Source organism: Caloenas nicobarica, chromosome 10, assembly GCF_036013445.1.
Source record: "Caloenas nicobarica isolate bCalNic1 chromosome 10, bCalNic1.hap1, whole genome shotgun sequence".
NCBI lineage: Eukaryota > Metazoa > Chordata > Aves > Columbiformes > Columbidae > Caloenas > Caloenas nicobarica.
In genome coordinates, this window is record NC_088254.1 from 7,581,954 (window position 1) to 7,598,058 (window position 16,105).

The following is a 16,105-nucleotide window of genomic DNA, read 5'->3' on the forward strand; positions in this document are numbered from 1 at the left end:
AAATAACATGCATTGCAGTGATGTTTAAAGAAAGTCTTAAATTACTGTGACCAGTTTGACTAAAAAAATGCAAGTAGCGTTTCAGTTGTATTACCTGGTCAAGGCTACCCTATAGTCTCCCAGGAGGGGCTGGGAAATCTGTTTGCAGAAAAGGTATTTAATGTGTTATGCCTGTTACCCAAGAATCCCTCATCACTTAACCAGCAGAACTGAAAAACAGAAACAACTGCTATCATAGTTTTATGTGGTTGTGTGTAAGCCATAGTATTTCTACATAACGTAATTGTAAAAGGTAGGAATTTTAGTGTATTTTTTTATTGCCATTTAAGTAAAAATACAGTATGTGTTGGTTATCTGTATGTTGAAAAGCATAAGACTGAAGTTTATGTTAAAGCGTAAGATGCAATTTATCACTGTATAGTCCAGATTCTCCTCCGTATGGGACAGACAAGGTTGAAAGAGCTTTTCTTTCTATATGTTGTTCTATGAGTACTTAACCACTAAAGGGGAAGCCACTGCCCTTACTTCACTTTGGGGTCATAGGATTTCAGGCTGCAGACATGCCCTTGTAAACTGTGAGTGTCAGGCTTCCTGAACCTAAATTCTCTGATAATTTACCCTGTATCTGCACTTGGAAGTATCTAAAGCTATTTTTAAAAATGCAGTGTTGCCTCTAATCTGCAGCTGCATTATTGCTTCCCCTTGATCCTCCAATCATAAAGGAAAAGTGTTCTTGAAAAGACCAGAACTGCTCAGCTCTTTTGGTCAAAGTCTTATGATTCTAAGGAAGACACTCGAAAAGCATTTTGTGTGCAGTTACTTGGTTAATGCCAGTTCAGGCTGGAGACTGGACATGAATTTAAACAAGAGCTAGGTTTTTAGAAAGTGGCCCTTGCTTAAGGCTGTGAACATGAGAAACCATTTCAAGAAGCATAATTTTACCATCTCTCCAGCTGTTCTGATGAGGACATTTGCTAAGAAATAATTTGTGAAAATACCGTGGTTTAAATCTCTTCCAGCTTATATTCCTGTGCTGAAGGTAGAGAAATGTAGCAAGATGTTCCAGGCTACCAGCTCATAAAGAGAAATACAGAAGATCCCAGTTTTGTCCAGAACAAAATCTTGGTTGTAGCCTTTGAGCACATTAGGTTTTAGGTGCTTTTGCAGCCTTTTTATATCCCTTTCCCTTGTAACCTGTGTTTAAATAAACAAGGCAATGCTTTCACACTTTAAGCCATTTCAATGATAGAGGCTGGGGAGCAGCAGAGGCCCAGAGGTCCTGGTGAACAGCAAGCTGCACATGAACCAGCAATGTACCCTGGAAACAAAGGTAGCCAGGAACATCCTGGTCAGTATGAACATCAAAGCAGTCAGTAGGTCAAGGGAAGTAATTGTCCCCCTTATCATTCAGTAGATAGCATCTGTAATACTGTGTCTAGTTTTGGTTCCCCCCTCATACAAGGAAGATGTTAATGAACTGGAGTTCTGCAGAGGTCACCAAAGGGGTTAGGGCTGGAGGCTGGGCTCTGTGAGGGAATGGGGCTTGCTCAGCCTGCAGAAGGGGAGGCTTTGGGGGGACCTAACAGCAGCCTTCCAGTACTTACAAGAAGGTCTGCAGGGTAGTGGAGCCAGACTCATCACAGTGGTACGTGGCAGAGAATGAGAGACAACAGGCATACATTGAAACGAGAGGTTCGGACTGGATATAAACGAAATCTTTTGCCCCACAAGGGCAATCATACATGGGAACAGGTAGCCCAGAGAGGTTGTCTGGTCTCTGTCTTTGGAGGTATTTAAGACCAGGCTGAATAATGCCCTGAGCAACCTGATCAGGCCTTGCCAATGACCCTGGTTTGAGCAGGTTGTTGGACAAGAGACCTCTGACGTTCTTTCCAACCTGAATTGTTCTGTGATCCTATGAACAGTGGTATGTTTGTGCCTATTCACACGTGATACCAGAAGCACAAGTTTTGAGAAGCCAGATTTTTTTTAGAAGAACTAGAGCTTCCATTCTAGGGCCAATCCATGCATCTCAGCAAAGATGGAGTATAATATCAGTATGATACATTGGCTTCTATTACCTATATAATAGCACATTACTATTAGTACAAACTAATACATTACTATAAGCCTCCCAATGAAAAGGTATTTGCTTGAAATATTGTTATGTTAATGTAGATATAAACAAAAGGAAGAACATACGAGCAAGCAAGAACCTTTCTATGTAGTATCTTTTGGCACTCCTGTGATGCAATTAATGCCTCTCAACATTAGTGCAAGAGACATAATGGTAGTTCTTTTAGATAGACAAAATAAAGCAGTGGTGCAGTCACGTGTTTCACAAGAGGAAGAGCTGAAAGCAGAATTGAATTTGCTAGTTTTTTTGACACTTCACAAAACATGCAATTGCTGAGTCAAATGTTCATTATAAGTACTCTGAATATTTGCAAATGCTTTTAGTCTACTAGAGAGAGCATTAAAATGTAAGATTTTTTTTTCCTGAGGACTCATTTTCCCTTGAGAGCTGTGTGAAAAGCAGCTCAAGAAAGCATCATGTGTTTCTTGAAATGTTCAGTGCTTTAGGCTTGTGCTGCCTGCAGGGGCTGAACATGCAGCACATAGGCTTTATCATGGCATGCGTGAGAAGAGAGCTTTCATTCCAATTCTCAGTTTTGTCTGAACTTAAGTCTCATCTTGGCTAATGATACTATTTTCCAGAAGAAAGGCCTTACACAGCTGGTAAAAACACATATAGAATGAGCTGTTTGTTTCTGATGGTGGTAGGTAAATGCACTGTCATTTGAGTACCTGACATTCCTTTCCTTTTTTGTTGCAGTACTTACTGTCTTCATTCACCTGCTGCAGCAGAGGAAGGTGACGTGCACTTCAAGAGGAGTAAGTTAGAGCTAAGCAGAGACTGGTATGGAAAACTTTGGGATTAATAGGTACTTCCACCTAAGCAAAAGAGGGAGAACTAGAAGCCCTGTAGGCAGGGATGACAAGGAAGAAGTGTCATTGTTCTCAGATGATAAGGTTGCATGAAATACTGCTGAAGATGCATACTTTGAAGTATACTCATGCATGAAGGGATAATTTTCTTTTGAAATTGAAGTAAAGGAGGAAAGAAAAGTTGGCAAAAAAAGTCTTGGAATGAAAAAATGTGTCAATTATAACCAGTGTGAGGTTTGGAGTCTAGATAAGGATTTTCAAATAGCAGTACTGCTGCAATGCAGGCATCTGCTGATACTCACCTGGACTACCAGTGGGAGCTGCACAGAGAAGTATCTTGGGACAGTTGTCTGTTTTGAACTATTAAGATGAAGTTTCCTTTGGAAAATAGCCATTCTAGTTTTCTAGTTACAGACTTAGTAATGAAGATTCAGCCACATAGGTGTAACTTGTTACTATTTTATTATTTAAAAGGCAGGTTGAATATTTCCATTCTATTAATTGAGTGAAGTAGTTTTTGAACTTCATTTTGTACATTGATGTTAGAAACGTTTGTGAGCATGTCACCAGCTAGCATTATTTCCAGACTTTCTGAGAGATCCCCCTGACAGATGCGCTTGTCAGCTGGAACCTTTGCAGAAGTTCCTCTCCTTGAGTTAATTGTACCATAACCCCAATCATTTTCAAATACTGAAATCTGCTGGCTGTATTCCTAAAATGTTTCTACCAGACAGAGGTCTGACCTTTCAAGTTTTTCCTTTATACCTGTTCTACCTTTGTGTGTTAGGGGTTCACAGGATCTAATCCTTGAAGAATTTGGTGAAATTCCTTCACCCGAGTACAGTGGTTAGATTTAGCTCAAATTTTGTAATGTGGTCATAGCAGGCAAGTTACTTCATACTGTCACAAGTTTAGCAACATCTTAAAAAACAAACAAACAGCTCATAACCCAACATAATAGTTTTGTAACACTAACCACGAGTGGTGACGCTGTTCTTGTGGGTGTGTAGATCTAGATGCTTGACCACTGTAGTCCAGAATGCCAAGTGATGTTGTCTAACATGGGAACGTAGGGCTTTTTGGGTTCATTTCCTATTTCTCCAGTGAGGTATTTTTCTTGCAGTGACTGTAGAAGAGTCATCTCTGCTTTCCAGTTGTTACCTTTTGGATTTGTTGTGAGTGACAGCCAAGTGATTATCTTAGCAAGACACTGCAGGGTTCTGTGGGGGATTTAGAGAGACAGTAATTCTAGTAAAAATTGAACAGAAAATTCATATTTTAGCAGATAAGCAGAGATGGAGAATTTGTATTCTTATATATAGACTTTCATCATTCCGTCTCACTGTGTTAAGAGCCTGAGTCCGCAGAAAGAGCTTCACTGAGTTGAGGTTTTAGGAATGACATCAGAATGATTCCCTGGGATCACCGTGTGGTCTGCTCCTCTGGATAAGTTGCTGAAGAAAGAAGCGTAGGAATAAACATAGAAGTCCTTTCATATCTTGGGGTTCTAACAGTTGATACAGACCTTAGTTGCACTACAAACTAGCAACAGACAGCAGTGACAATGTCACCTCAGTTCTTCACAAACATTCTGTGCCTATCTTTTGGAGAATCACATGGACCAATCTCTTAAGGGCCTCTGGAAGGGACTCCTTAGGCATCCTGCCATGCAGAAGACCACTGTCTCATGCAAAGTGACTCTGTAGCACCCAGAAATCCTCAGTCTCAGGGAAGACTAAGTCATTACAGCATTTCATACTAAGGAAGAAACAAAGTGCATCAAAGGCTAGGTGGAACCAACTCTTGTTGTGACAAGGCAGGCTCTTTTAAAGTGGTTATGGTATATAAAACTTGGAGAAAGCTCATCTTCTAGATAAGAGAGAGAGACCTGTAAACCTATAAATGCTGACTTACTTTAGGACTTCTAAGCTGATTAGGGAAATAAAATTAGCATATTGGAAAGCAAGAGAACATTGAAGGAAGGAAGGGAGAAAGAAAGGAGGGGAAACAAGACAACATCTGTATTGTTGGTGGTGATAGTGGTATGTCTGCATATGAAAATTCCCTGAGGAGGAAGCAGAAGTGACAGGAATTTTGAAGTGTAGGCTCCAAAAGAGTGAATGTTTAGGTAGAAGTAGGGAGTCTGGATGAAACATTAGCTGCAATTCCAAAATCAAGGTGATACCTACCTCAAACTTAGGAAACACAAGACTATGAAGTCATCAGTGTGTTGTCTGCATTAAAGCAGGATAAACAACTGCCAAGGAACAAAAAATTCAGGCTCTATGTCTGTATTTTTTTGGTGCTCAATTATTCAAAAAATATTTAGACAAGCATTTCTAAACAGCCTTTTTTCCTCCTCTATATAAGCTATAACATAGGGTGAGAAGCCCAAGTTCCACAAGGACAGCACCTGTCTAAACAGTATTATAAGAGCATCCCAGAAGCAGGACTGTGTTTGGTGCTCAGTGTCAGATTCAGTGAAATAGCTGATCTTTATATGACAGAAAGAATCATAAAGAAAATAGGATTCCCACACAGCCCTCCATATATTTACTGCTTTCATGCACTAGACCAGAAGAAAGACCTTAGGTGGACTTTCTGTCACCCACTGTGCCCTTCAAAATCAGAAGATTGTCTGCTGTACTTTACTGGTTAGCTTGTCTTTCTAGGGAGTCTCAGAAGTGCTAGTTAACTTTGCCTCTTCCTGCTCCAGAAAAATGCTAATATTTTCCCGAGTGCCTGATTACTGAAGCAACTGAAGAGACTGAGTATTGCACAGACCAGATTCTGTTCTGGAATGACAGAGGATTTTTTTTTTTTTTCCGTGTCACCAAAAGTGAAATGACATCAAGCAATTGATGTTACTCTCTAGAATCACTGATACCAGCTACCACAAAAATGTCTCAGTACAAGGGTAAGTGCACCCTTTTGGTTTAGTCAAATCTTAAAATAGTCCTCAGAACTCAAACTCTAAAGGCCAAGCCTTTTCAACACATCAGAGAGAATGCACGGAGATGGGATTGCTTGTTGCTTGTTCAGAAGCAAGATTGCTTCAGAGCTGCTATACTCCCCAAATCCACACCGAGCCTCTCTCCTGGGAATGAAATATTGTATTAAACACTCTTACTAAGCATATCCTTTTTTTTTTTCTTTTAATGTTTTCTTCTAATCTGTAGCTTTTCTATCTATTAAGGATGGCTATCCTGACTGCTGCCAGGCTTCACAGGGTTGCTATACTGTCTTGAGTTTCAAAGACCACTACAACTACTAATGTAGGAATAGTCATAAAGGCAGTTACAGAAAGAACACAAGTATTTCTACTCTTACAAACTGATCCAACATGGGAAAGAAGCAAAGACTTGCCTAGGTTCCAAATTCTTACTATGCAGCATAGCATGTTGTTGCCATGCCACCAGAACTACTTGTCTTGATATTTAAATTCACCCTTAAGAGATTTGCATTTAAAAAGAATGAACTGTTAGCAGTACATTAAAATATAAAATAATCTGACAAGACATAAACCTCGTCACCAATTTGTTCACGTGTTTTTGACCTCTACAGAGTTTTATTTTCTTTCCTAAATAAACCCCAACATAATAACAAATCTCAGAGATAAACAAACCTATGAAATATGGAAAGGTTCTGTTTGGTAGGGCAGTAAAGGTTTATATCAAGGGAGAATTATAAATGATGGTTTCAATACTTAACAAAAATGTGTATTTTTGCCTACCTCAGTAAGTGCCTCTTGCCATCCTTCATAGCCTCTGATTTAGCACTACAAAGGGAAAGCAGAGTATTATGATATTTTCTTGTTATTGCTGGGTTGTGGAGGAAAAAGGGATGTTATTTTTATATATATGTATGTGTATATGTATATAATGTCCTTTAGGTACAAAATCTTGTGTTACTGGAAGACAACTCTTGATTAGAGATAAGGTAGCTTTAAAAAGAAACTTATCCCTGTGATATTCTTAGCCAGTCAATCAGTGTGGCTTTAATTATGTAGAAGTATTTGACATATTGTGGCCCAGGAGATAAGAGCTGTCGCATACTGGATGATAAAAAGGGAAGGAATTCTGTTAGTGACTAGAAATTCCATGCTCAGTGCTGCATCAGAGGCATAAAATGAGCAGTGGAGGAGAATGCTTCCTAGTAAATACTGATTTGCATGGCATTTCTGATTCCAGTATGAAGGTTGTTGGTGGCAGAATTCTTCATTCCTGGTAAATGACTATCTGCTTTCTTGATGGAGAACTTGCTATGAGAATATCTGTGTGGTATCAGGAGTGTGCCTTTAAGTCAATTGTGTTGTTTGGTGTTTTAAAAAAATATTAAAGGGTTTTTCTTTGTGTTTTCAATGGTAGGTGGAAGTCTCCCTCTGTTCTTCCCTAAGTAAAAGGCACAGAAGGTGTCTGTTGTGATATTTGCTGTTTTCAGTACTTGCAAATACACCACCTTAGGGTGTTTAGCACATCTATTCCACACTTATCTGCAGTGATAACAGATTATCTCTACAGCATGTATTTAATCTGATATTTGTCCTCCATTTATTATTCAACTCATATGCATCATAACTGGACCCATCAACTAGCAGATGATCTAATTAGAAATAATGATTTGGCGGGGGGGGAAATGCTGTTAAGATTATATTACTTTAGGGATTAATAACCTCATGGCAGTTGTATTGCAGCATAGGATGTATACATTGGTACTGTAATCCTTTTGTACTGTCATGCTTTGTAAGCTTTGGCTTTTGAACTTCTTGTCAGAAAGCGTCAAAGCAAAGGAAATACATTTGATGGCCCTGTTTCACAGACAGGGAGTCACTGAAATGACTTGCCCAGAATCATTCACCTGCTGGGTGACTGAACCAGGAATAATACCAAGATCTCCAGAATAGTTGCCTAAATGTTTGTCCACGCTACCATCTTAAGCTGGTTCTTGCTTTGTAGAGTAGCAATTAGAATAACAAACTGTTAGCTGATCTGCTTTCTGCCATGCAAACATCTTTCTCACATTTTGATACAAGAATGATTTGCTTAATGGGAAGTTACTTTGTACAAAACATAGTAAAGAACCTTAGTGATCTATACTTTGCTTCCTGAAGACTGGAATGAGGGAAGACTGAGTATTATGGAGGGTTTATTTGTTACAGCACCACTAACCCTGTGTGACAGTATTTTATTTTTCCCTGTGCATATCTCTATTTTCATTTTGGAGGTTTTAAATCACAATTTAATAACATCTCTGGCTTATTCATGAGCCAACATTGATTTAACTTAGATTTGTTAACACTTTTTAGTGTTGGGAGTCTTATGATATTTCATGGTTTAGTTAAAGCTCCAGCCGTTGGTGTGTGAGAATCGCGGCTTTGAGTTTCAACTTACACAGGTTTCAGGAATGCAGAAACTGTGAACATGTACTTTAAACATCTGCGGACAATATGATACCTTTTAAATAACTTTGGAATTCTTGTGATTGTCAGTGCTATAGCAGTTGAGTGGAAATAAGTTCCTTAATATTAAACCGACATCTATTTGAATGATGTAAGCTTGAGTTACTGTTTTTCTTTCTGATGGTACTTAACATTTTTGTAAGCATTCGTAAGAAATATGAACAAGCCAAATGCTGTCCAGAGTTTCTGAACCAGCTGTTTAATCAGTAAATAGTCAATGGCATTACATATTTTCATCTATGTAATGATAATCCTAAATAAATTAAGGTAGTAATTAAGGTAATGTAGTAACCTACTATAGTACTGGTAAATACCACATGGTTGGGAAACATGAAATCTGTATACTGCTACTCTAAGTTTCCTCCCACCCTTCCCATGCTCTGGCGCAATGAATCTTTTGTCATATTGCCTTCAAGATGATATCTCTCTCATCATCACAGGAACTTGTGACTTTAACTGGGGCTGACAACTGAGGTTGACCCTAGCTGACTGGTTGACAACATGGAACATGTTGGTCCCATCAATACAATGACTATCATCTGCCCAGGCTAGACTGGTAGTAGTCCTTCCTTCTCCTCTCTTCTTCAGACCATCCTGTGAGGCCTGGGAGGCTCAGCAGGAGTGGTTTCTCTTGCTGAGCTGTGTGCCAGGCTCCCTGTCACGGGATGCATGCTGAAGGCTGCAGAGACCCTCACATATATTGAAGAGAAGCAATGAGTTAAATTCACACAGGAGTTTTTGAACAGTAAAGTTTGAAGCATGTGGTTTGATACATGTGGAACTAAACTAAGCAACATGGTAGCATCCTGAATGAAATGGGAGGTGCTCAAAAAAAAAAATTATTATACTGGAGCCTACAAGCCAACTAAGTGTATAGGACCCCTTTGTGGCAGGCATTGACAAAGACAGCAGTAGACTGTCATTGCTCTAAAGACTGGCCTATCCAAATAGACTTGACAGTTTGGTATCTTCTGTTTACATTTGTCTGATAGAGGAAAATAATATTGCAGGAGTGTAAAAATGTGGTACAGAGCCAATATAACTTCATATTATCGCAGAAGTAGGGCGTGGAACACTGAATTTAATCAATAACAGACCAAACAATTACTAAAAACTTGGAATAATAGGTATGTCTATAATTATCAGCTAAAATAACTTATATGTACTTAACTGGAAAATCTTAATTTGTTTTTACTATTTAGTTGAATTTTGCTCTTAACCTTCTTGCTGTTTTAAATTATGAAGATAAAAATTACCTTTATAAATGAAAGTATTAAATAATTTGCCTATGTAAATATATAGCATATGGGGAAAAAAGTTCTCTGCCGTGGAGGTTATAAAAGGATGGCTTTGCAGTTATTACTCTGTTTCCATTGTTGTTGTACTTGACCAGTACTGTGTCAGTGTGTGGAGTGTGGGTGTGCTTGATTTTGCTTTTAAACAAAGGCTGCTTCATTCATCTATCACCTGTAGACTTACTTATAGATTTTTAAGCTCTTTATGGCAGGAATGTCCACAGAATACTTAACATAGTGAAATATTGGTTAATGGACTTTTCCACAACACACAAAATTTGGGATTTATTTGCCCCCAGCTGACAGTTGTTACTATAGCAAATACAAGACGAAGAATTAAATGGAAAAGAAAATATTATGTGGCTGTTCAGGGCTTGAATCAGATAGGTAGATATCAAAAGGCACAGAAGTTGCTTATAGCCTTACAGTGCTAGGCTACCTATGATGGTACAAAGTCATACCCTACAGGGAAGCCTTCTAAGTGCCTGCAAAAATCCATTGAAAAAACCCAGGAAAGGTCTGCACAGTGTTAGGTTGTTGGTTTTTTACAGCTGTGGGCAACTTCTGTTTAAGCAGCTGTGGTATATCTTTGCAGTTTAACTGGCTGGAAACTAACCTTTGATTTGAACTGTGTGCTGCTCAACAGTATTTCAAGACTTCAATTTTGCTACAAGCTACAGACTTCCCTGCAGTATTCTGCTCCCTGGCATGTCCCAGCAGCCCCAGCAGGACTGTGGCCGTGTGTCTCTTCGTGATGTAGGAAGTTCTAGTTACCACTAGGAGGCTGCCATGGTGTAGTTATTCAGACCATAATAATGAAGCTTAGAAAGATGAAACCTAGCTGACTTAATGATAGAAAAATAGGAATTTTTCCAATTGTTAGAGGAATTGGTCTACATTTGACTTCCCCAATGAGAACAACAATTATATAATATGTAGTATTCTTTAAGGATCATATTCTGCCAGCCATAATGCTTTGTGCTGTATATATGTAATTGTAGACATTACTTATTCTAAACCTGATACAAAAATTTATACACATACTGTCCTGAGCATCAGCTGAAGATGAACCAATCTATTTATGAACAAATAATCAAAGCACTGAAGAATAAGTATTAGCAAGACTCATACTGCCATTTACACTCTTGCCTTAGTAGCTACTTACTGTATGTTTAGTGATAAGAGATGCAGAGTACTGAATTGGAAAATTCATAGATAAATACAAAATAGACTGGCCCACAATGTACCAATGTGCTGTCTCTGGTAAGATGCTTCAGTGATTTGTCAACTATTTCAATTTGAACGGAAAAATATTAACTCTTGAAAGTGTTGTCCAAGTGCATTGCTACATTTACTGAGAGCCTAGGAAACATATTGTTTATTTAAATGCATTCAGCAGAAGAGAATTATAACAAATGAGATAAAATCAAGGGGAAATTCTTGTTTTCATACTAGCTTTTATATCTATCTGTCTGTCTGTCTCTAAAGCTTCATTAATAATCTCCATGTCCTTTGATAGCCAATATGACACAAATAAGGTAATAGGCAGATATGGAGCATGAGGCTTCCTGTGAGTAGGTGTTTTCCATACTGCTGCCCGGCTATAACCTTCCCTTGTACTGAGGTACAGCAACTTTGCAACTCAGGATTAATGCCTTTTATCCGATAGATCTCTTACATATGTTTTTTCCCCATGTGATACCATTATTTTACATGCTGCAGTTAAGCCAGCTGCAGTCCAAAACAAATCTCTTGTTTAGGCCAAATGTAGATCTAATTAAATCTGCTGACACTGCATCTTATTCAAACACAGGGTACGCTTACTGGTGAGAATGGCTGAAGCTGTAGTAATGCTTTTTGGAGTATTGCATAACAGTGATTTTTCAGCCTTCTTCCTGTTCTGTCCTGCATTGTTGCCTACTTACGCAGTCAATTACTGATAGGGCAAGTCTATCTATATTTGTCTGAAGAAAAATAAAAAAAATCAACGTAAACCCAGGCTTAAAGTCTCCAAGTATTTAGGATTTTGATAGATCACTAGAACTCTCAATGTTCCCATCTCTAGCAGAGCACAGGATGGCAAAGAAGACAAAGAAGAGATAGCCAGCTATTGTCTCCTGTACTTTCCTGAAGTAGTTATTGAGCCCAGAGGAATGACATGCATACGGTCAAAGACTATTCAAGAGGTATAGTCTAAAAAGATATAAAGAGCATAGTGTGAACTGCCAAAGAGTCATGCCAATCTGATCTACAACTTCTCCTCTAATAGTTGTGTTTACTTTTATTTTCATAATGACAATAATTCAGCTCTATCACACACCTGTAGAGGGCAGAACCTACAGTCTCCAGTGTTTGAAACAGTTGCTCTCCTTATAATGACTTGGTAAAAGTGAAATCAACATTCAGTTCTCATCATGAAGGTCTAAAGGAAAATGAATATTTCCTCAGACTTGTAGCAGGCTGATGTTACAAGGGGAACTATGGTCAGAAGTGATTAATCTATTGAGGTTTCATCTTTCAGCAGCAGACATGTTTGATTTTTGCTTGGATCCTGTTGTGTTGCTACAGAAATCACGTAAAATCAAGGTCTCTTTTTCCAAAGATGGTCAGACACTTTAATAAATATTCAATCCCTTCTTCTTACCAGACCAGCCAAGATCAGGAGTAAAACATTGCTTTGTTGCCCTGCTTTGTCTGAGGAAGGTTATTTCTTCAATTTTCAACAACTTCTCCAACTAGATAAGATCCACTTGTCTCTCTTCTCCTTTACGAGCTATTAGGATCTGATGGGGTAAGACTTGTGCATCAGAGCCTAGGCAGTTAATGATGTCTGACTTCCTGGCTTTAAGTGTAGCCTGTTAAACAACAGAGTTAATACCCACAGTTTCAGCACAGAAAAGTCTGTTCAGTCAAGGATTTCACTTGAACTTTGCCTGTGGATTTCTTGAAAACGATCTCTCTGCTTTTACTGAAAAAAATTTCAAACTAGAGTAGGCAATCGAGATAGCCAAAGTCATATGTTTTCAAAGAATTCTTTAACTGCAGGCTAATTGCATGTTTTATTTCATCCACACACATTGTGTGTGTTGAGTTTGAAAGCAATGTTCCCTTATAACCCAAAGGATGAAAAATAGTTTTAAAAATTGTGCTCACCCTTGATGTTATTTTGTTAATGTTCAGTTTCCATTTTGAACCATTCATTAAGGCATTTCATTATTTTCCAAACAGCAGAGTGGTCTTTTATAGCAATCACTACTGTTTGCAGAGCACTTAAGTGATGAGTTGTCTCTCTGAAACATCCAGACTTTTCTAAAACTGGTTCTGGGAGCTGGCTCTGTCTGCTTACCAAAGATTGCTGACAGAATCCATAAAGCACCACCAGTTGTCCCTCTGCCCTTCTACTCAGCTTCATTACTCCCCAAAGAGAAACAGTGGTATGTTTTGGAAGTTAGCAGGGACTTCATAGTGTGTATTCACTGAAAGATGAATGTTGTTCTTTGTGTTGCATCAGAACAGAAATGACTCTTTGAACTCTTATATTTAGGCAATAAAGATATTGAGTGAGAGGGAGAAAAAGGTAAAACATAGCTCCATCCTCCAAAATAAAAAATCACTACCTTTGTCTTGCAATTTCATGGGTAGAAATCTGCATAGAGTAGTTATTTCTTTATCTGCTGAAAGCTTTTACATAATTGGCACTTTGTCATCTTCTGTCTGTAAATTATAGGCAGTCATTGGTGAAGTAACTGAGTAACCAGAAGTTAGCTTTGCCTATATATGTAGCTAGATACCTGGATTCGTGTGAACATAAATACATACCTAAATGTATTCTTGCTTTTCGACTAAATACCTGGAAAAAAAGAGCCCTAATGCCATACATCCGTGGATTCTGCTGTATATGTGAAGCAGATAACAGGAACCTATTTGATTCCTTTAAAATGGAAAATCAGAGGGAGATTGATTTGGGAGAAAGATGTGAGTACACAAATATAGAAAAATCACATAAAAACAAATACAGGTTGTTACAAACAACTAAGAATGAAGTAGGCAAATTAGGTGCCAAATTTTGTGTCAAGTGCTTTTGACTGACTTTATGAAGAGAAGAATTTTTCCTAATGTCATTCTGTGCATTGATAATACAATAGTAGAGACAGTTCACATCTTGGAAAACTCAGTCTGGATTGACCCAATTTACATCTTCCCTAACATGATACTACAGTAACATTTGGAAATAGATCCTTAAATAGAATTAGAAATAGGCTTTCTCTAAGTATTCACTTCACTAATTAACTCTTCCTCATAGAGTTATAAGATCCTGGACCTTCGATGTACAGAGCATCTACAGCTGTCATGGAAGATTCGAACATTTGTGTAAGTGCTTGGTACTTTTTTGGAAATTGAAAAATCTATCTGTACAACATGCAACCTAAGCTACGGAGAACCAGAGTTCAAAGGAACTTCAGCATCCTAAATGTGAAACTCCACCTGCTCTAATTTAGAATTACAGGTGATATCCTCACAACATGCTGATTACTGTGGATGATCCAGCCATAGTCAAGTGCTTTTTTTAAATGCCATTAAATAAAGTCCTGAAATTTGCATTGCAAATTGTAGGATGGCGGGCCATTTTTCTTTACAACTAAATCAAGTCAATTCCACCAAGGTCCTCTGGATCCAGCAATCCAATAATGAAAAGCATTTTGGCCACCCTGTTTTTCATCCTGTGTTTGCCTAAAATGTCTATTGAGCATAAGGGACAGATATTTTTGTAATTTCACTGTTAGGTTTCACAGATGTAGGTTTAAGGAGATTATTTATGCTTTAGGATTTAATATCTACCAACATGCTGTTCATTTGCCTGATGTCACTAGGGACTAGTTCTTTCATTTGCAATTTATAAATCCTCATCTTCAGACATTCACATTTTCACATAGCTGAATGTTTGAAACATCCTGTAGTTATTAATATAGTGAGTTTTATCTCAAACTATTAGTGTTCATTCATTCAATATTATATATGCTTTATAGATGATAGGTCCAGGGTTTTGTTTTGTTTTTTAAATTTAAATAGAATAGAAAATGCTAACCTAGTGGCTTGTTGAGGAGTCACCTTGGGAGCTCTCCCTTAGTTTTATGCATGCATGATGAGGAATGCTGTTTTCTTGTGCCCTCTACTGAAAAATCTGGCGATTAGCCTTCCAAAAGGGCAACAGCTGAAGCTCAGAAGCACACATATCCAATACTTCTTCCTTCCAAAAACCTTGCATCTGAAATGAAGAAGTCCAACTTGTGCTCTGTGTGCCTAATGAGACCCCAAACCTTGGCAAAGGTTGTAAACAAAGATGTGACTGAGTCTTACATCAAAGCCTCGTGATACCTAAGATAAGCAACTGTGAATGGGTTGCAGTAGCTTATGAGGTCTTAGAGTCTGTGCAAAAGAGCTTTTCATATTCATGTAGGGGCAGCTCCGTACAATATGCTTTGATATATAAGTACTTTGTGCTCTGTAGTAGTCTAGATGTGAGCTGTCAACTGAGGAGATTCTGCCAATTCCCTTCTAAGCGATATTCTTCAGTTGCATAGGTCTAGCAGTCAGTGCTCGTAGCTGCGTTCCCTGCCCCCATTTGTTGCTGGGCTTTGTCAGCTCAGCTATTTCCTATCGCTGTACCAGAGACAGAACTGTCAGGTCCAGGGAGAACAGGAGCTCTCTGGGACTTGCCATGCCATAAGTGATAACCTTCTCATAAATCAGGATGCTTAAAACATTAAAATGCAAGAACAGAAGGTGAAATCAAAATGTGAGTCTTGCTTGAAATGTCTGAGTTAGCTAAATCTTTATGCTTATTTCAAAGTACATTGCTTATTCTTTTAGAATTAAAGCTTGAAAATATTTTATGTATGCTGCAGTGATTGATTTCGGAATGAGAAGGAAATGTAAAAATTCCTGTGAGAGAAAGCTTCATAATAATTACTAATATTATGTTACAAATTTGAAAATAACCCTGTTTCTTTCTTAGTGGTTTTCATCCTATTTTTGGCAAGCATTTTCCTATGCTGTATTTCTTGTGCCGTGAGAGCCATTCTGGATTGCTGATCGGCTCAAAACTCAAGCAGTTTGTAGTCAAATGACCAGATGCCTTGATTTGATCATTCTGGGCTGCGATGCTGTGAGCTACCAAAATGCAGTCTAGCATTTTACAGAGAGGCTGCAGTCCCCCTCTATGGTCCTACCAAGAGCTCATGCTGCATTCAGTTTTCATTGGACTATGAAAAACTGTCAGAGGATAGAATTTCTCCTTTCAAGTTTTATTATGTTTTTAGTGTTAAATCAGAAATGTGTATTCTGCTATACTGCAGTTTTGCAATATCATACAACTTAAGCATATTTTGGTACTGCAAAGTGC

At 38.3% G+C, this 16,105-nt stretch overlaps 1 protein-coding gene across 1 annotated transcript in view; it reads left to right on the top strand.

The window, feature by feature from the left end:
- The window catches only part of APBA2 (amyloid beta precursor protein binding family A member 2), a 100,054-nt gene that overhangs the window by 1,245 nt on the left and 82,704 nt on the right, over window positions 1-16,105 (top strand). Inside the window, exon 2 of the mRNA XM_065641544.1 lies at window positions 2,837-2,920. The gene's annotated coding sequence lies outside the window, so the exon portion shown is untranslated. The remainder of the gene's footprint in view (window positions 1-2,836; window positions 2,921-16,105) is intronic.